This window comes from Psittacula echo (assembly GCF_963264785.1).
Source record: "Psittacula echo genome assembly, chromosome: 6".
Taxonomy (NCBI): domain Eukaryota; kingdom Metazoa; phylum Chordata; class Aves; order Psittaciformes; family Psittacidae; genus Psittacula; species Psittacula echo.
The window spans coordinates 25427560-25450854 of NC_137743.1; the positions used below are offsets into that span (position 1 = coordinate 25427560).

At 38.5% G+C, this 23295-nt stretch overlaps 1 protein-coding gene across 4 annotated transcripts in view; it reads left to right on the forward strand.

The window, feature by feature from the left end:
* The first annotated feature begins 5571 nt into the window (after positions 1-5571).
* MAP3K2 (mitogen-activated protein kinase kinase kinase 2) overlaps positions 5572-23295 on the forward strand; it is a 56787-nt gene continuing 39063 nt past the window's right edge. For 2 of the 4 annotated variants that reach the window (XM_080621905.1, XM_080621908.1), the window contains exon 1: positions 5572-5963. The gene's annotated coding sequence lies outside the window, so the exon portion shown is untranslated. Of the gene's footprint in view, positions 5964-6128; positions 6202-17611; positions 17951-23295 lie in introns of those variants that run through there. The other 2 variants (XM_080621907.1, XM_080621906.1) reach the window with 2 other exon arrangements.

Below are 23295 nucleotides of genomic sequence, written 5' to 3' on the forward strand. Positions count from 1 at the left end.
TAGTAACTGGGTGCTCATTTATATGGTATAAGCTTGTACAAAGATAAAAATCAGCCTTTTTCAAACCTTTTGTGAAAGGTGTATTTTTATTATTGCAAATACTAGTTCAGGGTACACAGAAAGAAAATCTGTGGAAGAAAATGCACCTATTAGATAACTATAGCAGTCTGGCCCATTGCATTTAAGGGAAATTATTTTGTTTGTTAAGAGATTATTTCTACATTCTTCACATTTTTCTGTAAAAGAAGGTTAAACATGAACAGGCTTGAGACTTGTGCAATTTAATTTCTCTTCACATTTGACACTGAGCTTCTGTGAGACATGTGGACTGTAGATTTGATGTGAAATGGAAGTGATTTGATAAAACTAAGTTACTTTCACTATATCCCAGAACTTGATTGAGCATAAACTTGGAAATAATGATTTTATACTGTTGCAAATTTCCTCTTTAAGTTTGCTGGAGTATGAATATTCATGAAGAAGGGAAGTTTATACATAATGATGGTGAAATGCATCACTCAGTGAAATGGAACATTGGTGAGCATTATCCTGTGTGGGAGACATGTTCAGTCTAGAGTTAATAAAGTCCTCCACAAGTAAGAACTATAACAAACCTTTCCACTTGCTCTGAAAACAAGGAACTTTTATATGACTTTACCTTCTTCAACTTCCAGCAGAGCAATGGATGTATTAGAAAGATATGAAGAGGCTTGTTCCTGTGTGTGCCTTTTTCCTTGGCAAGAAACAGCATTTGTGAAGTCATAATGCACTGCAGCTTAGTGCAATAGGAGAAACATACTCAAAATAGTCTAGGGGTAAGTATGGTGTAAGAATACAGAAAATGCACCCTCTCTGCCTTTTTCCCCTGTTGTTTTTTTTTTTTCTCCAGTAATAATACTGATGTCCCCCATGTGCTTGAGGCTTACTATGCACAATATTAAAATGCTTATCACATTATATTAGATATAAGGATAGTAACTCCTTTGCTGTGATGGTTTTGAAATGATCACAGCCCCTCTTTTTCTTTTTCTTTTGTTTTTTGCATATTTTTCTTCTTGCACCAGGAAGAATGTGAAATGTTTAATTCTTAGAATAGAGGTTTTGTTCTGGTCTTTGCCTCTTCAGTCCATTTTTGTGCAGATTAAAATTATTTGTAAAGTTTTGCAGTGCCTTGCAGAAACCCAGTGTTGTGTTGGCTGCAGCATGAATGTTTCAGGTTTCTGCTGCTAGTGCTGCAGATAAAATCAGCTGTAGCAAAGCTCTTCCTACGCTGTTGTACCAACAGCTCTTGATCAAAGGGCATTGAGAGGTTAAAAAAAAAATAAATGGGTGTGGTACCAAAACATCCTTGACCTGATTCAGATTTGGGTATGTGAAGTTCAGAGAACAGAGCTTGATTTTTTTATTTATTTATTTTTATTTATTTTTTTTATTTTATTTATTTTACAAGGGAGGTGAATGCAACTGTTGGAAAAGGGTTAAGAAACCTTCGGAGGAATCAGGGGTATTTATTGACCAGACACTGAAACTGAACCATTTGCTGTGCTGTACAGTTGTAATAAACACAGAGGAAACTGTTAGAATGACGGTTACATTTACCATTCTGTTAGAAATCTCTTTTCAGTTGCTTTACTATTTACCCCTGGCTAAACCTGTACCTATTCTACCTACCCCTTACCAGATACTCATTTGACTGGTAAGTAGGTGCTTATCAACTGCTACTTTGCTTCACTGTCTGGTGTTATATCTGAATATGTGTTACAGAACTTCACATTTATGAAAGCAGCATCTTTCAGTGAAAGGGATTTTTATCAACTGTACTTGCCTTATGTTTTACCAGTATTCTTTGTGTTAAGCAGAATATTGATTATTGAGGGTACTTATGTAGCGTAAAATGAAGTTTGGTTATTCAGGGTTTAACAGTGTAAAATGAAGTCTGTGTTGTAAAAATTGTCATTCTGTAAAGATTAACAGTCATCATGTTTGCTGAAGGGAATATAGTCTGTACAGTGTCAAATACAAGTCTTGCTTGTTACAAGCTTTTATGGTTATGCTTAGTCTTCTGAATAGTTGTATAGAGTATCCTGTGTAATCTTTAAGAAAGCATGTTATTTGTAATTTCATCTACTTCTAATCAACATCTAGTTTACTCTTGCCATCTCGAATAGCCGGCTTCTGTTAAATGGCTAAGTAATGTAGCCATTAAGGGAATAATCTTATTAGTAAAGTCAACACTGTTCTGGGTAACTGAGTATGGCTGAGTCCTAAAGGTAAATAGGTTTCTCTGCTCCAACCCTATCATTGAAGTTTATGAAGCAACCCATCAGTACTGTTGCCTAGTCTCCTTTATAGTGTGCTTTTTCTAGAGAAGCAACTCCATACCTGAATAACTACTATATTTTCCCACATTCTAGACAATTTTTAAGTGTTATAGACAAGTCAGTAGCTGGCTGCTCTTTTTTTCATTTTGCTCTGGAGCTAAACTGAAATGTCTTGAGCAGTGGGACTGCATCCTGAAATGCAAAATACTAATTACAATGGTAGATTCTGATCTGAGTAAGAAATATATGTGCTAGCAGGGAAGATGAAGCCTCTTCTAAGTCTTTCAGCAGAGGCTTAGGACTGTCTTCCCTGAGCTATTTGCTCTTCTTCTCTTTCGGCATCAGCCTCACAGTGATGGTGCATTTGTATTGGGAGGAACTGGAACTGCTGAGATACAGGCATGTGTTTCTTCTGTCTTGGAAAGGCGAAAGAACACAGAAGGCAGGTAAGGCTAGCGAAGGCTTGAAGTAATACTATTGTTTGTTCAATGCATGAGAGCTGGATTTAAATTTATAATAAGAATGTTGGCCCTCCTGCTGGTGACGATCACGTTATAACATCTTGGCATTGCAAACATTATGCTGCTGCTGCTCCTAGAAGAAGACATTTTGACTTCCCTTATCTGCTTTGTCTCTAGCAGCTTGTTCCTTTGCCAGTTAACCCTTCTTCTGGATTAAAAAAAAAAAAAAAAGGAAAAGAAGTATTAAATTAATCACCTAACTGGGTCCTTTTCTGGATGTAGTTCAGAATGTGGTAACATGGTAATATAGTGCCAGCTATAGGAAAGACGGGTGGGGAGGCAAAGAAACTTGGGAAGGAAATGGAGGATGATGTCATGGCCATGAAAAGGAGCTGTTTTGTTCCTTTCTAACGTGTTCAGAAGCTATGTCTTTAGTGTTAACTAATACAGTCACTTGTTAGCCTCAAGCAATACATCTAGGAGATGAGAGCCTCTTATTGCAATGAGGTATTGATTCTGGAATCCATGAAGAGTCTTACTGCCAGATATCAGTCAATTGCTTGAGTAGACCATCCTAAGATGTGCTTATGCACTCCTCCTGACTTCCATCGCCTGTAAAGGCCTTGTGCTGAATGCATCAAGAGCTAATACACTTTACTGCAACTTCTGTCATCTATTTTTATGCTCTTTTTCCATATCAGCAATTACACTTGTCCCTATAAGCTTTATTTTGCTCCAGTAGCATGACACATCATCCATGACAACCATGCCCCTGGGTTTGGGCTGAGCTCACCATGAGCCACTGTCATTAAGTGCTGGTCCCTGGTGTTGATGGATATTTTTTTATCTCAAAGTCAATATTTAGCTCCTGATGCTGAAGATGCTCTGTTTTAGGGATTATGGCACAACAGATTTCTGTCAGGATGTACATCACCTCTGCAAAGCACTCTCAGGACAGCACTCACAGTGCAGAGAGAGTGGTCTGTTCCAGGGCGGCTTTGTGCAGAAGTACAAAGGACCGCATGGGCAGAGGAATGTGGGATTATTCTCCACAACCCTTGCCAGCTGCTTCTATAGTGAAGGAATTCTGACTTAAAAACCTGCTGTTCGCTAACCCTTCTTCCATCAGTGAAATCTATTTGCAATATGCTAAAACTGACAAACGGCCATGAACTGGAGCATTAAGGCCAGGGAAACACTGGATGTGTTTTCCAAGCTGTGTAAGCAGCTGTGGCTCATTGATCTTGCTTGATGGTGCAAGAGTATCACACATCAGCATTTTTCTTGGCTCTTTCCCTGTCATTTAGCAGAAAAGGTCACCTTTTTAACTTTCTAGTTAAAGGCTCTTGGTCATAGCAGGTGTCTCATGAACATGGCTGACAATTTTGCCAACTATGGAAAAAGTGTCTTAGCTTTGAGAGACAACTACATCTTCATGTTGGCTCTGGAGTTCTTATTTAACCAGTGTGAATCAGAGCTTTGTGCCCCTTTTGGCTATGCTTCATCACATGGTCTTTCTTTAGCACAATCCATTTTTTTTTTTTTAAGATGACAATTTTTGTTTTATCATTTTCTGCAGCCAGTTTCAGTGGAACATCTCCAAGCTCTCAGGCTGGGGGCCTTGATGTGCAATTTTGGAGTTTTATACGTGGTTCCCACTGGAAGTTTACGTGCCTGGGTGTGCAGCTTGGGGTCTTGTCCCACTGAAAACTTCCCTATATTACCAGCATAATTATGTATACCTATAATAACTATGTCTTACAACTTCCATTCAAGTAGATTTTCCCAGGTTTGTTTAGGGTGACCAAAATAAACCCCCAGCCCTTGTTTTGGGTAGATTTTGAGGGCTTGTCCAGGCTTTACAAGCCTCCAATTGTCTTAAATACCTTTGCCCACGTAGCGAGAAAGCAGTGCTTGAGTGCAGCTCTGCTGGGAGGGCTGTGCTGCACTGAGGTGCAGCGGCACAGCTCGCTGCTGCCCTCTCTGTGTATCCATTGCCCATCATCAGTGTCACCCAAGGGCGCTTGGTAAACATGCACAGGTCACTTGTGCATTTGTACACAATGGTTCATGGCTGCAAGCTTATTTTTAAATCTGTACAAAACTGCTTATAGTGCTGTAGTAATATTTACGGTCATGTGCTACTTAGACTTCAAGGATATCAGTCATAGCTGTCCTGCTATGTATTGGGAGGTACTTCCTCACTGATTAACTTTGGGTAGCATCCTTCTTTTTAGCATGTGTTGACTTCCTGAAGGAAGAAGGTGGCTCCTGCAGAGAGCAGTCAGGCTACACTGTCAGAAATGGACACCTTGAAGGTGGCAGACCAGCATTTTGGATTGTCCTAAAGTCGTGTGTGGCCTGCTCAAGGTGGAGTTAGGGCAGCTTGTCCTACCGCAGGGCACCTACTCTGGGCATGCCGGGGGTAAGAGGCTTTTTTGAACTAAGCAGCAAAGGAGCCATGATTGCCCGGCTGGGAACGTTCACACCCTGCCCTTGATCATCGGAGATTACAAACCCGCAGCAAAGCAACAGCTCAGAGCCCGGCAGAACGAGTAGCCGCTGACGAGAACGCTGGAACCCTGTGCTGACCAGGCCGCTGTGTGCCAGGCGGCAGGAACCCACCTCACGCGCACCCTCACACCCCTTCCGTGCTTGCCCCTCCTGCGCGTGCGCAGAGGCGAAACTCCCCCCCTCGCCCCGCCCGTCCGCCGTGACGCTCTTTCCCAGCCCGCCGCTGGCGGCGCAGTGACGTCACGAGTTTCGGCGGAGAGGGAGGAGGAGCTTTCGGTTGGCAGCAGGAGCGGTAGCGGCTACCGGCGCCTCACGCCTGACGGGCTTTCCCCACGGCCCGGCCCGGCTCGGCTCGGCTTGGCCTGGCTTGGCCCGGGTCTGCCGCGGCGGCAGCGTTCCGGGAACCCCTTTCCCACTCACCCCCTCGCGGGCCCGCCTCGACGTGCGACTCCCTGCGTGCCGGCCTCGGTGCCTCCTGTCACCCTCCCCGCCGTGCCCCCGGGCGGGCAGGCTCCTGGCCCCTTCCCCCCCCTTCTCGGGGGGGGTGGGCTCCTCTCCGGAAACCTGGCCGCTCCCTCCCCGCCGCCCGCCCAGCCGGGCCTGCGCCCGCCGCCACCGGGCAGCGCGGGGGGTCCCTCGCGGGCGCCCGGCCTCCGCTGTGACACAGGTCGGTGCCCGCGGGGCGGGGGGGAGCGGCTCTGGGGAAGGGCGGACTGGCGGGCGGGGGCGGCCCGGATGCGGTGTGCTTTTCGGGGGGGCGGATTTGTCAGAGCGCGTTGGAGGGGACGCTGGTACGGGGCCGCTTGGGGCAGCTTCGGTGTCCAGGAGGTGTCGGGCCGGGTTGGGGAGGTGCGGGAACCGCACTGCTGAGAGCCGCTGGGGGCACCGGCCCTCGGCAAATGGAGGTACGCGGCGGGGTAGCTCTTTGAGGTGCGGGGGGGGGGGGCGAGGGGCTTATTAGTCATTTACGTTAGAACTGCAGAATCCCAAGGATTTTACGAGCTCTACAAATATTTATATGTCACCGTAAACCTTGCTGTGATTGCATACTGATGCTGTAGCATCCTGTCTTTAAATTGCTGTACAGTGATAGCAGCGCTATGATTTGGATATGTAGGTCAGATTCTGCAAGATATTTTTGTCAGAGGAAAAGTGAACGTTAGATTATTTTTTCCCTTGCTGTATTTGAGGTGCATTGCAGCACCCATGAGGTTGGTTGGGTTTTGGTTTTTGGATTTAAATTTTTATTTTTTATTGGCTTAATTTTTTGCTTCATAAAGCTGGTTTTAGATTTTGGTTGTGGAATTACTGAAGATCAAAGCATTAAATAAGCTGAGTGCTTCTGAGATGTATCATGAAATGTCCTCTAAGAGGGTGGTAAAAGATAATAGAAACCTACCTTGAAGTAAGAGGGATTTCTGGTCTGCAGAAAATGTTTCTCAGCTATAGCGTTTCTTTAAACAATGCAGCACATTGCAGAGTGTGAGAGGCCTTCAGAAATGTGTTGCTATGCATATGGCAAAGATGTAGTAGTATTTGTAGAATGAATGTCTACATGCTTGTCTTGCACTACATGTCGGATTCTCTGATGGCATAGCATTTATTAGCAGAATACCCTAGAAAGCGCTCTTTCCTATGGAGTGCCCTTATGGATCATTTTAAGTGAATGGGCAGTGATATAAGTTAGTACTTAGGCCACACTGAAAAACCTTAGAAGAATTTTCTTGTTTTGGTTCCCACTCCTCATGGAGCCTGTCACTGTCATTTGAAAATGAGAGAAATATTGCATGAGGAAATTTTATTGTCATGTATGCCTTTGCTGATTTTGGAAATAACTGCTTTCCTCAGGAATATATTAAAAAAATGAGAACTTGCTGGAATTCTTGTTTTATTCACACTTTGTCACTATTGCCACTGAAATTTATTGACCTCGAATATTGATTCAGATAATGTGAGGCTGTATACGATTAATTTGAGTTTTTTCCAAGGTTCTGTTGCATTTTGGTAAAACAGAATAGCAAGGAAATGTTTATCAAATGGACTTACTGCTGGAGGAAGATTTGTGTACAATTTGTCTTGATGAACTCTGTGTCAGTGGTTTGCCTGACACTAATGGAAGACTATGGTGAAGGAAACAGATGTTTCTGAATGGCTTGTCTTGGCTTGCTGAGATTTCTAAACTGTCAGAAGAAACTTTTCTGAAGATAGCTGCGGCATCTGGTAATATTGAGAGCTTTTATAGTATATGTGGGTAGGCAGATACCTGCAACAGGTAGACTTTATTAATGTAGGTTAACAAGAGCGTAACCATGTTGTTTAATATGGTGGAGAAGCTTTTTTTAAAATGTTGATAAAACCCTAGATAATATATTTCAAAAATGAATAGCCTTTCAAATGTGGTCATAGACCCATCAGTGTTTCTTTGCTGTGGCTCTTGGGAAAGGTCATCAATGAACAGACTTGTGGAATTTAGAGCCTATTGAGGGTAAATGCAGAAGACTTACATTTTTATTATAAAGATAAAGCTTTCTTCTGGAGAAAGAAAGGAAGTTGGTCATGCTGTAAATTTAATTCATGTTTATATTTTTTACTTTACATTTTTTCTCATAAATTCCTAAAATACAATGTTAATATTTAGGTGCAAATTACAATTATTGTTTTTTAAACCTTTATCATTATTAAGTATTCATGGAGATCTTCTCAAAAAAACTTTGTGTATTAGTAATCTTAAGTTTCATTTTATGTTTTTCATCTGTATTATCTTTACTGCAGGCTGACTTTTTACAGCAGCAAGCTGTCAGAAGTAATGAGTAACATGTAACATACTTTTTGACGGATTGTTTGGTGGCTCTAACTGAGCATTCTCTGAACTGAAAATGTTTTCTTAGGAAATACAACCTGAGAATGATAATAGTAATTTCCTTCATTGATTCCGCTTCTCCCGCCAAACACACAACCAGAGGTGTTTTGATCTATACAGAAGTACTCGTTTGGTTTGGAGTAATGAATGTGTTTTCTAATAATTTTGTTTTAGATTGTTGTTGTTCACATTATTCTCTGTTTAGACAACTCCTTGGAGAAAAAGTAGTGAATTAGGAAAATGTGACTGATCAACGTAATTAAGTACATCTTGTTACTTTTACAGAGCTTGTTTTTCATGCATATGATAAACTAATGTAAATATATATATTGACTACTGACTCTGCCTAGGCTTATCTAATTGGCAAACAACTAGGTGTGCTGTCCTGAAAAGTTAATTTCTAAATTTAAGCTTTTCAAAATTCTGAAGTAGAACTGAGACAGTATTAAAAAACAAAACAGACTAACAAAAAATCCACAAAAGCCCCAGTGAATTCTATTAAGCATGCATTTTTTTCTATGGGAGAGAATAAGAGGGTTTTTTTAGAGCAATAAATACTGCATTTGCTATTTTAATAGTTTGGTGTGTTGCAGTGCTAAGGAATTATATGTAAACATATAATTGGGCAGTGGGAACATGCTCACAATGCAGTGCAGTCTTGATTCTCACTTCTGGATCATAGCATGACATCTTGATTTAGTAATATAGTAATAACAAATGCAGATTATGGCTCTATTAACTGATTTCGTAGTCTAATATGCTGTTTGCATTTTGTTTTCTGAGGTGTCTTTAATGTATTCACCTTGTGTAGTTTCTGAGGAGCTGTAGAAGGTCTGGTGACAATAAGAAAAGGAAAGATGGAGTTCTGTTAGGATATTACATTGATTTCCACCTGTGTGAACCACTGCTCTAGGGAGACTTGGCCCACAAATATATATATATGGCATAGTTTAGAGCCCAGCTTAATGAGGTCATTTGAAGTGGTACTTACTTGAGCAAGGCCAAAACGGGAGGTATCTGCAATGTGCTTTAAAAACTCGGAGTTGGGAATTGGTAACGTAGAGAGGCCTGTAAAGGTGTGACTTTTTCCTGTCCATTTGCAAAGTCTTTTACTTACGTTAATTTCTGTATCTCAAATTATTGCATGTTTTTGAAATTATACTAGCAAATTGTAATTTAGTTTTTCACATGATAGACAAAAATGATTTTCTTTAGGCAACAGGTATTTTTCTTTGCTGTAGCTTTGTTTTCAGCCATAATTTTTGTTCTTTGAGTCCTTTACTATGTTTTCCTTATTTGCTTCTCTTTCTGTATTTCCATTAAATCATTTGTCCACTTCTGTGGATTATCTGCAGTAGTAAAAGATGCTTCACAAAGTACACTATCAGTCTGACAACAGTAATGTGATAAAATTCAAATGTTTCAGAAATTTATGTTGCAAGAACTGTGCTTCTAAAGCTTGGGTATGGTAACATAGATAAACAGTTGTCATTTGGATAAATGAAGAAATTATAGATGTGTAAGAAGGGAAGGGATTTCATAAAGTCAGCCCCTGCTGTGATTTCGAAACAAATACACTGAAATCAGGTCTGACAGACATTTGTCCGATCTTCTCTTAAAAAATTCAAAAGAGGGGAATACCATACCTCTTCACTGATCTATTTATAGCTAGTACATAACTATCATTGTAGTTAGGAGACTTTTTTTAATATTTAACTTAAGTCTCTGTCTTCATGCTAGTTAAGCCAGTTAGTTCTTGTCCAAGCATTATTACTCATGCAGGGTAATGATTTCTGTACTCTTTGCACCAATGATTTGCATATGTGAAGACTCCTTCTCCTTTTGTTTCAGACTTCTCTCTACTAAACTGTGCAAACAGGCTTTTTCTTCACAGATCAAGTTTTCTCAGGGTTGTTGTTGTTGTAAACTCTGTAAGACTCTGTGTGATTTGTCTATATCTTTTTCAAAGTTCCCCAGGCAAAGTCTTACAGCAACAGAGCAATTAACTTACTCTGTAAGTTACAGCAGAAGTAACATGACAGCCTTATTAAAATGTCATTCTGGAGTGTGTGTCTGTGGATATGGTTTGGGCTGGTGCTTTTTTTGGTGTGTTTTTTATATGTTTTTTGTGTGGCTTTGTTTTGTTTTGGTTTTTGGGTTTTTTTGTAGTTGTTGGGGTTTTTTGGCTTTTTGTTTTGCTCCTGCATGTTAACACAGGAGCTTGTATTACTGCTTGTTAAATCAGGTATCCCTTTCTTCTTATGTATGAGTTTGAATTATCTTTCTGAAGAATAGAACATTATACTATATTGAATTCAGTCTTTATTTCTGGTTAGTTTTCTTATAGTAAGCATTTCTAGACTCAAACCAGGATCACTGTTCAATAGATTATTCTACAGGAAAATGTGCAGTTTCTGCGCTTCCGCATCTGTTTGCCAGCACGTACAATCCCTGTGACTTTTGAACATATAGCCTACTCTACAACAGGAAACTTGATTGAGGACAAGTTCTCCTAGGGTTAGATGCAACTTTTATTGGCAAAAGTGTGTCATTACCAGCCTGTTTTATACATGTGCTGTCTTTCAAGTAAGTAATTTTGCTAAGATAACTTCTGTCAGTTTAGCAGTACATGAACAAGCCTTTTGCTATTTTGAGATGTCATACAGTCCAATGACATAGTAGAAGAAATTTTTATTATATAGGCATGCCTTATTGGAAGAATTGCAGAGTGAGCTGCGGAGCAGATGTGTTCAGCACATCTGTTAATGCTGTTATATATACCCTGGCTTACACCATTTTATCTTATATAAATGATTTTAACCGTAATTTTCAAAGCTAGATCACAGATGGGACAAATTGTGAAATCCTTTCAGCAGTGCTGCCTTCACAAAAACCAAAACAGACATCAATAATGATTCTTAAACAAGGTCTCTAACTTCTTGCAAAAATAAGTAGTCAGTGTTGATTACCTCTTACCTATCCCAAAATTATTTCAAAATAATTTGGACAAGAGAGTTCTGTAAATGCTAACAGTTTGTATGTCATGCTACCAAAATGATAACAGTGGGAACTATGGTCTCACCTTTGAGCCAAGATTTGAAAGCTAGGATACATCTAGATCAAGCTGTTTGAATTTTAAAAGAGAACTAAAATCCTGACACAAGCAGTAATTAAACTGCTAAAGAAAATCTAAAGAAAATAAGATATTGTACATGAAGATGTTCATGTTCTCTACAACATGAGAATTGTAACCCTAAATATTTTTTGATGCTAACTGCTCATGACTGGTGAAGCTCAACCTGTATTTAATTGTTGTTTTGTTACACTGTGTATTTTTAGAAATGTCACAATTATTGTATCTCCAGCATGAGGCTTTTAGGCTTTTTTTTTTTTTTAATAAAAATCGATTGGAATAAGAAACCCCAAATCTTCAAGTGCCGTTTTGTATTTTCCGTAATGGCTTCTTGATATCTGAATGGGTATAAAGCAGGAATTAGAAAAGCATTTCTTGCAGTGCTGATACCAGTAAGTGCAGTAACTTCAGGCAGGGATAAGGTTGATAGTGTAATGAATAACTTCTTAAACTGTTGCAGCCAGTTCCATTAGAGAATATCTGTTATGGCTCTGTGACTGTGATACTGGCACTATCATGAATACCAAATGACACCTTGAAATTAATATTTAATGCTATTGGTGAAATGGCTGACAAGTTTTACCTAAAATTGTAAACCATAATGAAATCAAACAGAAGCTAATCAAGGTTTTCCTCCAACAGGTGAGCATGAATGAATGCTTATGGAAGAGTGAGAACAGGGCAAGCTTATATAATACTTAGATTAAATATTCTTTCAATCCCTAAATATTTTCAGAATTGTTCTAAATCTGATGTAGTTTTTGTGTGGCTAGTAACCTTTGGACTTTTATATTCAACTTGGCCAGTTGTTGGGTTTTTTTCATGCTTCTGAATGTCTGGTATCCAAATATCCTTTGGTATGGTTGCATTGTTTATTTATTTATTTGTTGCCTTTTTTTTTTTTTTTTTTTTTTTTTCCCATTATTTATTTATTTATTTATAATTTTTTAACTTAGCTGGTACTGTTATCCTTTGGTGCCACATTTCTTTTGAGGAAGAATGAACAATCCATCTCTTTGTTCCTCATATGAGTTTGTAATTCTTTATCGCTTTCTTCTTCCACCTGAATATTTCTGAATCCAGAGTGTCTGAACTTGCCTGTTTGTTTTCCCCTGTAGAACCCATTGTGTGCCTTCAATTTTACTTTTTGCTCTTCTCTGAAACTACTCTTTCTTCTTCTAGAGCTGAAGGCCCTAGCACTGCTAGTGATACTCAAGATGGGCAGTGTCATCTGTTTTGAACTGGTTTGTGTTTTCCCTCACCCCCCTATAATAATTAATAATTCCTAATTGTCTTTCATTTATGTGTGTTGGCAATATTCAGTGCGAAGCCTATTGGTTTGTTATGTGCAAAGTTAGAACTGTTTTTCTCCACCCTCATCTCTGCCCCCCAACTTGTATCACTTCCATTCGTCTGTGCTGTCTTCTGTTTTATTTGCTCAGTCCCTGAGTTTGATAAAGACCACCTCCTCTACTGCTGTCAGCCCTTTCCTTGCTTTCCCAAATACTGTAATATTGATAGACACAGTAGTGTTGGAAAACTTTTCACATTGCTCCTGTCCCTTGGATAGTTTAGAATATCTTGAACAACACAAACTCATGTGAAGCTTCACTGGTACCCTCCTTTCTTATGAGAACAGCCATGTCTGCAATTTTCTGTATTCTAACCAATTTCTTGATGCAAGGGTTGTTTTTCTTCTGCTGTGACTGCACGAAAGCCTTTGAGGAGACTTACAGCACTGGAAGTCCAAGTGCACCATGATAGTGACTGAATGGCTTTAAACTGACAGGGGGTAGATTCAGATTAGATATTAGGAAGGAATTCTTCACTATGAGGGTGGTGAGACACTGGCACAGGCTGCCCAGAGAAGCTGCGGCTGCCCAATCCCTGGCAGTGTTCAAGGCCAGGTTGGACAGTTTAGCATAAGGTGTCCCTGTCAGTGCCAGGGACGTTGGAACTAGATGATCATTAAGGTCCCTTCCAACCCAAACTATTTTATGATTCTGTGATTTTAAAAAGATCAGAATCTGTGCAGTGGCCAAGAGGGATGGTGCCAGCATGAGTTCTTGCTCCCTTTTTGTGTTGGTATTGGTTCTTTGGAACTGTGAGATCAGTTACATAGGCTGATGGTTAATTAAAACTTCAAATCTTTTCAGCTGGATTAGCAGTTTGCCCTGCACCCCCTGCTTATCACTGTGGTTCATCTGGAAAGCAGCAGTTCCTGTAGACAAGCAGAACTACTCCCTTGACAGAAAAGCAATCTTGGCAGTGGAACTGTAATGTTAAAGGTGATTATTAGATGTGGGCATGTACATAGTAATCCTTCCACTGGAACTTTTGATTCTGTAGTTAGTTTACCTTATTATCTGTATTTATGAGGGTTCTTAAAATTTTATCACTTGAGAGGAAAGTATAATTATGTAGCATCGTAGATGTCACTGTGATGATTTAGTACCCACTCCTAAGGGGTGCGCAGGGGGAGATGTAAGAAGGAAACCTTGTGAGGATACATTGTGTTCATGTCTGTGCATTTGATTCTGGAGTTTTTTGACAAAGTGAGGCTTTCATTGTTACATTCTGGTTTAAATGTTATTATGAGGGACTGAGTTAAATTACTTTTTTTAATTTTTTTTATTATTTTTTTTCCTCTGGTCTGCAGGAAGCTGATGGTTGTTAGCAAAGCACAAAGTGAAAGAGTTTGTGTACTTGATAGCTTAGCAGTATCTTACTGTGTCAGTCTGTGTGGGTCATGCTGTTTAAAAAACAGTGTATACTGAATATGGATATGAAAATGGACAAGTTTGGCCGTTTAGACTTGTTCGGTGAGACCTGCTGGTTACAAAAATGATGCACAATCTTCTTATGCATGTGGTAAAAAAAAATCCTTGGATTTTGCATACTACATGTTACTTATGCACGCACATGTGGTTTTCTCAGTTTCCATTAATGTATATTAAGGTTATACTTGTCTGTCTTCTCAATGGTATTATTCAGCCCTCTGTATAGTTCCAAGTGGGAGGTGTCTGAGTATACCCATACCTGTGGCTCCCTGGTTAAATTTATTCCTCTTTGTTGTTGTCATTGGTGAATGTTTTACTCTTGGAGATCAATTCAGTTGCTGGTTTTTTTTTTTCTATGCTGTGTCAGAGTTCTGTATGACTCATGTTATCCTACTTAAATATTCCATGTTAATGTATTATGAGAGGCTTTTGCATTTTGTATTTTTATTAAGGATGGAAATAATGGAATAAATGTCTGACAATGTACAGAGTTAATTCCTGTTATGATGGGGAGAGAGCACACAGGGTATTGAACCAGGAAGATCAGAGTGTGAGCCAGGAAAGGTATCTTAAGCAGAAGCTCCAGGCAATCGTGTGTTAATGGAGTGCGAAAGCTTGATGGCAAGATGGAGAAAGAAGATGAGAAAAATCTTAGTTATATTGCCATGCTCTGGTTTTCCTCGCTGTATTGCTGCCTTATGTAGTGTGCAGGAAGAGCCATGCTTTGAGGAATGAGTAAGTGTGTAATGAAGGCCGTGCTTTGAGGAATGAGTAAGTGTGTAATGAAGGCTGTTCACTGAGGAGGGTTGCTCCTTGAGCTGTTGCAAGATTTAAAAGATGTATAGCAAATGAAACCTGAGATGCCTTCACAGTCAAGACACAAAAATTACTCTAGAGAATTAGATTTTGTCCGTTCTGGTGTCAGATGTCAGTCTGACTGTCAAGATGCCAGTCAGACCATGTTAATCAGAAAGGTTTGCATGTATTGTTGTGTTCAGGTTTTTTGGTACTTGATTTGAAATGATAGTAGTGTGATTTGCAGCCGTGATTAAAACTCACCTGCCATAGTGACTGTGAAATCAGTGAGTTTTGCTGAATGGAAAGTGCTATCAATTGTGATGATTATATTGAAGAAAAGTGAAGTTTCTTATCACCTGAAGATAGATATTAAAACTAGCTGTAGAAATGGAAAATGAGTTTATTTCTCTGGCTTATTTCCCAAAATAGTCTCTCAGTCCATCACTGACACAGAACTGGAAAATGAACTGAAAAGGACAGAGGTACTTATGGAGTTTAAGGATGTGCTTTCTTCTGTATGTTCTCAAAAGCAAAATCTGGCTGATGATTTATACATAATTCCTCTCGTACATTAATTTAAATGCTCCGTTTACAATATTCAGTTTCTGCTGGAAGTCTGCTTTTTTTTCTTATGTACTTTATTTTTGCTTAAAGAACACTGATCATAGATGCTAAGTGGTTTGGAATAGATTTACTTTGTTAGTGAACAGTTACTCTTAAAATTAATTTGTCACTGGCTGTAGCACAGTGTTCTGTGTGCACAGTTGTGAAGATTGCAGAAATTGCCAGTATCAGTAATGCTGGTAAGATTAAGTTTGCTTACTGTGTACAGTTAGTCCTTTGGTTTGACTTGTGATCTTGAATTCTGTAACAAGGGAGAGAGATGCACTCCATTCTTTTAAAGTGTATGCTGTGAAGGGTCTGTGACACATACTCAAAAAAAAGAGTTTTCTATCTGTTGGATCTCGAATAGGGGACATGTAGTTACATTTGTAGTGGGGAATGGTTTACATTGTAACACCTTTAGCATTTCTCAAATATTTTGACTTGCTTAAAATATTTGAGTCCTAAGTTTGGAGTAAAACTAACACTGATGCCACTCATGACAACTTCAGCAGAGGCCTCCAAATGACAACAGCAGCTGCTGGATGGAAAGCACCACTGAGATTTTTAGAAGAAACAGAAGCACCTAAATCTGATTATGACACTCACTGTAATGCATGCTTCATGGGAATGTATGGATTGAAATTTCATACACCTATCTTATTTGGGAAGCCTTTTATGGGGCTACTCAGTTCACATACGATAATTAGTAAAAAAAGTTACAAACGTCACAGAAATATTTTACTCTATGGGCATGATTATGTTAATATACTGAGTAAGCCATCAATGTTTTTCTGATGTGAGTAGCATTAATCAGTTTGTATAGCATATAGCTTAGTTAATGGTAAGGAATTTGTTATTCTTAGTTGTTGTGATGCTCTGAGGCTTCCCATCATGATGGTGGTAATAAATTTCTGAGATGCCAGAGTGATTTGGAGGCAGTGATGCGGTTATTTGTAGGCCAGTGAACTGTGTCTATTACTTTTTAACATACCTTTGTAAGAAAATCTGCTTTTGGATAAGAGGAGTATGAGCAGTCGATTTCTAGCCACTATGTTCTATTGCAAAATTGGCAACACTAAAATATTTTGCAAGGTGTCACTATGGCATCTGTCCATAAGTTCCAGCTGTTGTGACCCTTTCTCACTTTAAAATGCATGTGTTTGTTTCATAATGGTTTAAGTTTCGTCTGTTGTTTTGTTTTGTTTTTTTCTTGGAATTGTGAACAGGTCTTAGAAAGCATTATGACTTTCAAGGCACGTTTGCTTGATGTATCAGCAAAGTGATATTTCAGTTAGGTCAAGAAATGAGCTGTCAGAGTGCTTTGGCTGCTGCTGAGCAATAACAGATATAGGAAATAAAGAAGTTCTGTGAAACTTGAATTAGGTGAAGAAAGAGATCTTGCTGAGGAAAGTAGATGCTTTTCTGTTTGAGGCCGAGTACAGTCTTATCTTTTTTGTGTACTTGGAGTGGGCTCATGAAGGGTTAGCCAGTAGAGGCTCTTGATACCATTTGGAAAGAAGAGATTCATTCAAAGCAGGAAACTTGTATTTAAGTGCATTGAAACTCTCTAAATATGCTTATCGCTCCCTATCAGCTGTAAAGGAAGTATAGAGAGATTAGCTTTCCTAGACTACAGTTACTCTTTGTGAATATTGCTGTAAGTGTTAAGATACTTATCTCAAAAGCATAATTTTGCTATACACTCATCTTGAAGTAAATTATCTGCTACTTTGCATTTTTATGAGAACAATCCTTAGAAGACATCCTTGCATTTTCAAACCTTCCAGCACGCTTTTACTTTTTCAAGTCGAGATCATTGTTCATCAAGCTGATAAATGTTCTATGAATGTGTCAAATTACTGTTTATGGAACAGCAGGAACTAAAGATTTAATCTGAGTAGGATGAAGATTTGCTTTTGTCACTGGGCATGTTGAATCTTTCAGTTCATTCTGAAGTCTGTTTCTCAATGTACTTTGAGAGATGAGCTGCCTTTCTGGTGCTAGAACTGACAGTACTGCTTTTAACAGTTTTGTCCTTCCTGTAATGAGGAGGGCACTATCCATAATTAAAAGTTGTATTTTATGCAAGTCTGGATTTCTTTTTTTTGTCCTTTTTTTATTAAACTCTGGAAGGAGTACAGCTGTGGTAACCATTCTTTTTAAAAAATAAACAAGCACCAAATTATATCTGTAGCTGTACAGATGAGGTAAGCCTGCATGGTCTTGGGTGCTAACTTAGGCATAAATTCACTTTTTTTTCTTGCCAGGAGGATTTTGAATGTCTTCAGATTAAGAAATTTCAAGTCTGCACATTGTAGAGATACCTGATACATCTGTAACAACAGTAAAGGTATTGATGCTTCAGCCATCCCACAATTGTTGTCTGCAGTCTTTCTGATATTCTGCACTGAACAGTGTATGTGTAGGTTGTGTACAGAAGAGAGATAGCTTCTGCATACACTGCATTTTTTATACAGGTGAGGATTGCATTATCCATCTAATTTTTTATTGCACTTATGTTAGATGGTATGTTAGATATGTTGTGATTTAGTAGTTCTTCTGAACTGTCTTCTGGTAGGGCCGTCATACATTGCAGCTGCCACTTTTTTTCCTAATTTCCTTAATTATTGTCTTTATGTCAAAGTGCATTTAATGCAAAACCGTTATTAAATAAACATAATAAACCACAATATTTAGGCTTATATAAAATTAATCTTCTGAGTGTTGCCCTCCCAGTTGCAGGGAGGATAAAAGTTCAAAAAGCAGTTCTGTCAGTTTTAGCACCATAAATGCAGCTCATCTCCTTTTTTAAAAAATTAAACACAATAACAATTAAATTGTGGAAAATCACAATAAATTATTATATGTATTAAAAATATTAACTGTGTATATATATACAAAATGTATAAATACATTTTGTTGGACTTTTAAATATGATTCAGGTTATTTGCTTAAGATGCAATTTATGTGTTTTATTGTGTCTACTTGATCATTGCTGGTTGTTAGGGGGTTGCGCTAGGAGCTGTGTTCATTAATGTTTTCTGCTAAATAGGAATATGGATCTCAAAATGTTTTATTTTAGTCCATCAACTGAGTTTCTTATTAGTTGAGACTTTAAAGCAAATAATAAAAATTTCATGTGATGTTTAGCCAGATATGTTGGAAAAACCTAAGTAGGGTAATCGCTGTAGTTAGTTCTGTTAACTGATCTGTAATCATTTCAGGAAGCCATATTTTGCTTGGCAGTAATAATAATCCTTGAAATCAAGGCATTTACTGTGTTTTTACTTTTAATTCTGAGGTGGAAGCCAAGATAATTATTGCATTCTTTTACTCTCAACTGATGTGAAGATTAATAATGGCAGCTCTTAGACTCTTTCTGTTAGCCTGCTCAGTTATTTATACAATATTTAGAATTCACTGGAATCTTCTTGTTTTCCAGGTATTTCCAAACATTTTCTAGAATGGTCCAGGAAACTGAACCACTAAGCTTGTGAAGAGGTGTTGTTAGACTCTTACAAGTCCCTGGATCTTTAATTTAAAATATTTGATCTGAAGTATATTATAGCTAGTGCATTGTATCTGTTGCTGTTGTGGATGGTGAAATTTCTATTCCAGTACCACTGTGCTGTGGTTTGGATATATCCTGTTGATTTTTAATTTTTTTTTTCCCCCAAAACCAGAACAAAAACTAGATGCTGGCTATTTGTTCCTGTTTTTTATCACCACTAGCTATTTCATCATCTAAATTCAGTAAAACACGTGTATCTGAGCGGTTCCCTACCCTTTTAGTACATTTTTATTAAATTAAAAAAGAAAGTTTGTTAACTTTGAGTGGAGTGGGTGCTATTAATTTATGAAGCACTTTATGCTGATCTAGGTAGTTGGCTCATAGTACTATGTGCTTAAGGTTGTTTGATCTCTGTACAATAGGTTAAAATAGCTCAGTCTTCTGCAGAACTGGTTTAATTACAACAGAGAGAAATTCAGGGCCACATTTAGAAGTATACTGACTAAGCTACATACAGTCAGACAATCAAAACAAGGCTTAATATGTTTTGAAAAATAAACCCAAGTCCTTTGCAGGAAATAAACCAGAAATGCCCTTTCTGCAAAGGAGTATTTGATGTGTTTATGGTACTTACTCTGTCAAATAGTCATCCTAGTGGTAGAAGAATTTAGTTCAGCTGTTCAGAATAGAATTGTTGAATGATGGTAACTATGGAAGAGCAAGCTGTAAAGAGGAAAAATAGAGGGGAATACAGTTTCTCATGCTGTCTTGGGTCCAGGACAGGTAGTCACACCTGAATTGCTGCCTTGGTTGTGAGAAATGCTGGTCTGGATTGTGTCTCTTCCTTGCTCTGTGGTGTCACCTGGGAGAGCTTGATGGGTTCTCTGGTTTTATCACTCCTTCCTAGTACAGCAGAATTAGGTGAACCTTCTCAGTGTCTCCTGTCCAGTACAATTAATCTTACTATCAGGATTAATTACGAGGAGAAGAAAGTGCTTCAGAATATAAGGGCACATGACAGAGGAAGACCTAAGGAGGAGAATATTACTGCTCTGTGGCTCATAACCTTTATGGCATGCTGCTCATATGCAAGATAACTCCCTGCCAGTTTTCGGACCTTAAGATTCTTTGAGGTGTGCAGAGAAGGCTGGAAGCTTAACAGCTTTTTTTCTAAGCAACTTTTATCCATTAATTCCCCTCTGATATCTTTTTATTTTAAAAGATCCCATGGTACTGTGACAGGAATGTTTGTTATCTTATTAATCAGTTAATTTCTAATGTTCCAAATTTGACATACAGACTCCTTTGTTTTGTTTTGTCTTACAGATGTTACCTTCGTATATCAATGTGTCATTGGCTTCTGATTTGCATTGATTTAATCTTTTTTTCCCTTTTTTGCTTTCCCTGTGAACACCTTTTCTTATGTATTTTTAAAATATGTTAAAGAGCTGAATTTTTCTAAAACTGAATTCACATCTGATGGGTTATTGTTAGACTCCAATTATTACAGACCTTTCTGTTATCTACTTAAATATTTTTGTTATTGCTTTTTGCCTCTCTTTTTTTCTCTCCTTAATGATTTTGTGTTGTTGTCACTGCTTTTATAGTCTTTAAAAAGGGTGATTTTTTGTCCAGTGTTCATTTGTGCATATGTCCAGATAAAATCCTCTCTTACTCTTGTTTCTATGCAGTTATCTGCTTTTAGGTATCCACTAATTTGATTTTTTTTTTTTTTTTTTTTAATTTAAAAATTGGAGTGAGCAGTGCTGCACATTATTTTGGTTAAAGGTTAAGTAGGTGTATTTGACTAGGTGATCACCTGAGGTTTTGTTATCCTTGCTTACTGTGATTTATAAGAGGTTGGTTGTTTACAAGTAACGCTTTAGAGGTAAAACCATTTTTCCTGACTCATTCTTCTTGCTATGAAATAAATTTTTATAGTCTTACTTTATATTCTGATTAGCCATTCTGCAGTCTGAAAAATTATCTGTGAAAACTCGTTAATATTTACCTGACTCTTTGTATCATCTACTTTTTTATAGATAGACATGTCTGAATAGCAATGCTAGCAAATTTTATTTTGGTTCTTGTCATTTTGGTTTAACTTGCTTATGCCTAATATAGCATAATCTCCAATTTAATCTTCACCTGTGGTTGGAATAGTTATAGTGCATCTTTCTTCTTTTGAGTTCACATTGTGTCATTTTGCTCTGGTGCAAGAATGGGGAACTATGTATAGAATCATAGAATAGTTAGGGTTGGAAAGGACCTTGAGATCATCTAGTTCCAACCCCCCTGCCATGGGCAGGGACACCCCACACTAAACCATACCACCCAAGGCCTCATCCAACCTGGCCTTGAACACCGCCAAGGATGGAGCATTCACAACCTCCCTGGGCAACCCATTCCAGTGCCTCACCACCCTTAAAGTAAAGAATTTCTTCCTTAGATCCAATCTAAACTTCCCCTGTTTAAGTTTGAACCTGTTACCCCTTGTCCTGTCACTACAGTCCCTGATGAAGAGTCCCTCCCCAGCATCCCTGTAGGCCCCCTTCAGATACTGGAAGGCTGCTATGAGGTCTCCATGCAGCCTTCTCTTCTCCAGGCTCAACAGCCCCAACTTTCTCAGCCTGTCTCCATACCGGAGGTGCTCCAGTCCCCTGATCATCCTTGTGGCCCTCCTCTGGACTTGTTCCAACAGTTCCATGTCCTTTTTATGTTGAGGACACCAGAACTGCACACAATACTCCAAGTGAGGTCTCATGCGAGCAGAGTAGAGGAGCAGGATCACCTCCTTCGACCTGCTGGTATACTTGGACTGATCTACTTTATGAAGATTTGTAGGGAATTGATATCCTTGAGATTCCTGCTCTGCTATTGGAACAGGTTTGGACTCCAAGGATATAAGGCACCTTTCTATAATGATAAAGTGTTACTGTACAACCTGAGTTCCTTACAAGATCAGGCTAAGTTAGATTGCTTGCTTCACTGTATTTGTTTTCTGAGTTTTTAACATAGCATAGGCTTATGTTCTTAAGTTCTTTTAGATACTGCCTTTACTGTTCTCATATGATTAGTTTATGGCTCTTATTGTAGCCATAGCTAAATTTACTCTTAAAAAATTGCACTTATGTTATGAAACTGGATGCCATAGAGACCATTTAATTTCTTCACACTGTATGGCTCCATATTCACAGAACTAAAACACCCTTTCTAGCTCACTTAAATACTCATAGAGTATCTGCTTGCTACCTTCCTCTACTGTATGAGGGTAAAGCTTTCATATTTTATTTTTTTGTTTGTTTCTAGCCTACAAATTTTCTGACTGTGACCAAGTCAGTCATGAGAAATGATGGAATATTTATGCTGGTGTTGTGTGCTTTCATCTCTCAGTTACCGAGAGGCAGCTTAATCCTGTTGTGTTTATTACAGGAAAAGTTGTATACATATGGACAACCAGCACAGAGTGTCTGAACAACTGGATTATCATCTGCATGACTTACTTACCTTCAGGCTTTGTTTTATTTGCCATGAGAAAGCTAAAAACAATTTCCAAGAATCACCTGGGTATTTTCTTCCCTCAGCAGCTTTCACACATTCTGAAAGACTTCCAGGCTCTGTGGAAGGTGGCTGATGGGAAGTGAATCATGAATGTAAATCAATATCTCTCCACCCTTATATCCAAAATGCTGTTGCTAGAATATTCTTCCTTGTTTGCTACTCTTATCACATCATCACCTTTTTGAAATTCATTCTCTGTCATCCTTTCTTTAATTACATTCAAATTAAAGCTGCTTGCATCTCTGCTAGACCTTGACATAATCTTATTCTACCTTTGCATCTGCTCTTGTATTTTGCTGCATTTTCTTCTCCAGAATCTTTCTCTTGAGTTCGTTTTCTCTGTTTTGCTTTCTTTTTGTCCTGGATTGTCATATACTTTGATGTGTGTTTTGCTAATGCTCCTTTGTAACCATAGATTAGGGTATGCTTTTTTCCCTTTCTACTGAATGAATATTTTTTTGTTTAAAGAAAAAAAATTATTTTTGTCAGCTTCATTTTTTAGCTCTCTCCCCACCACCACTCTGTTGTTACAGTCCATTGCAAAAATGAGCAGTTAAAACCAGAATCATTTTAATGTTATTAGCTTGTTTTTGGAGTCACACTAAATGCTAACAAAAAGTTTGTTAAGAAGTTTAGTTGGCGAGTTAATTACACTTTGTTTGGATAGAAGTAATTTTGCTCAAAAGGGATGATAAAGTGAGAAGTCCCTGAGGTACACAGAGAAATGTAATTGCAGGTTTTCTAGTTTTT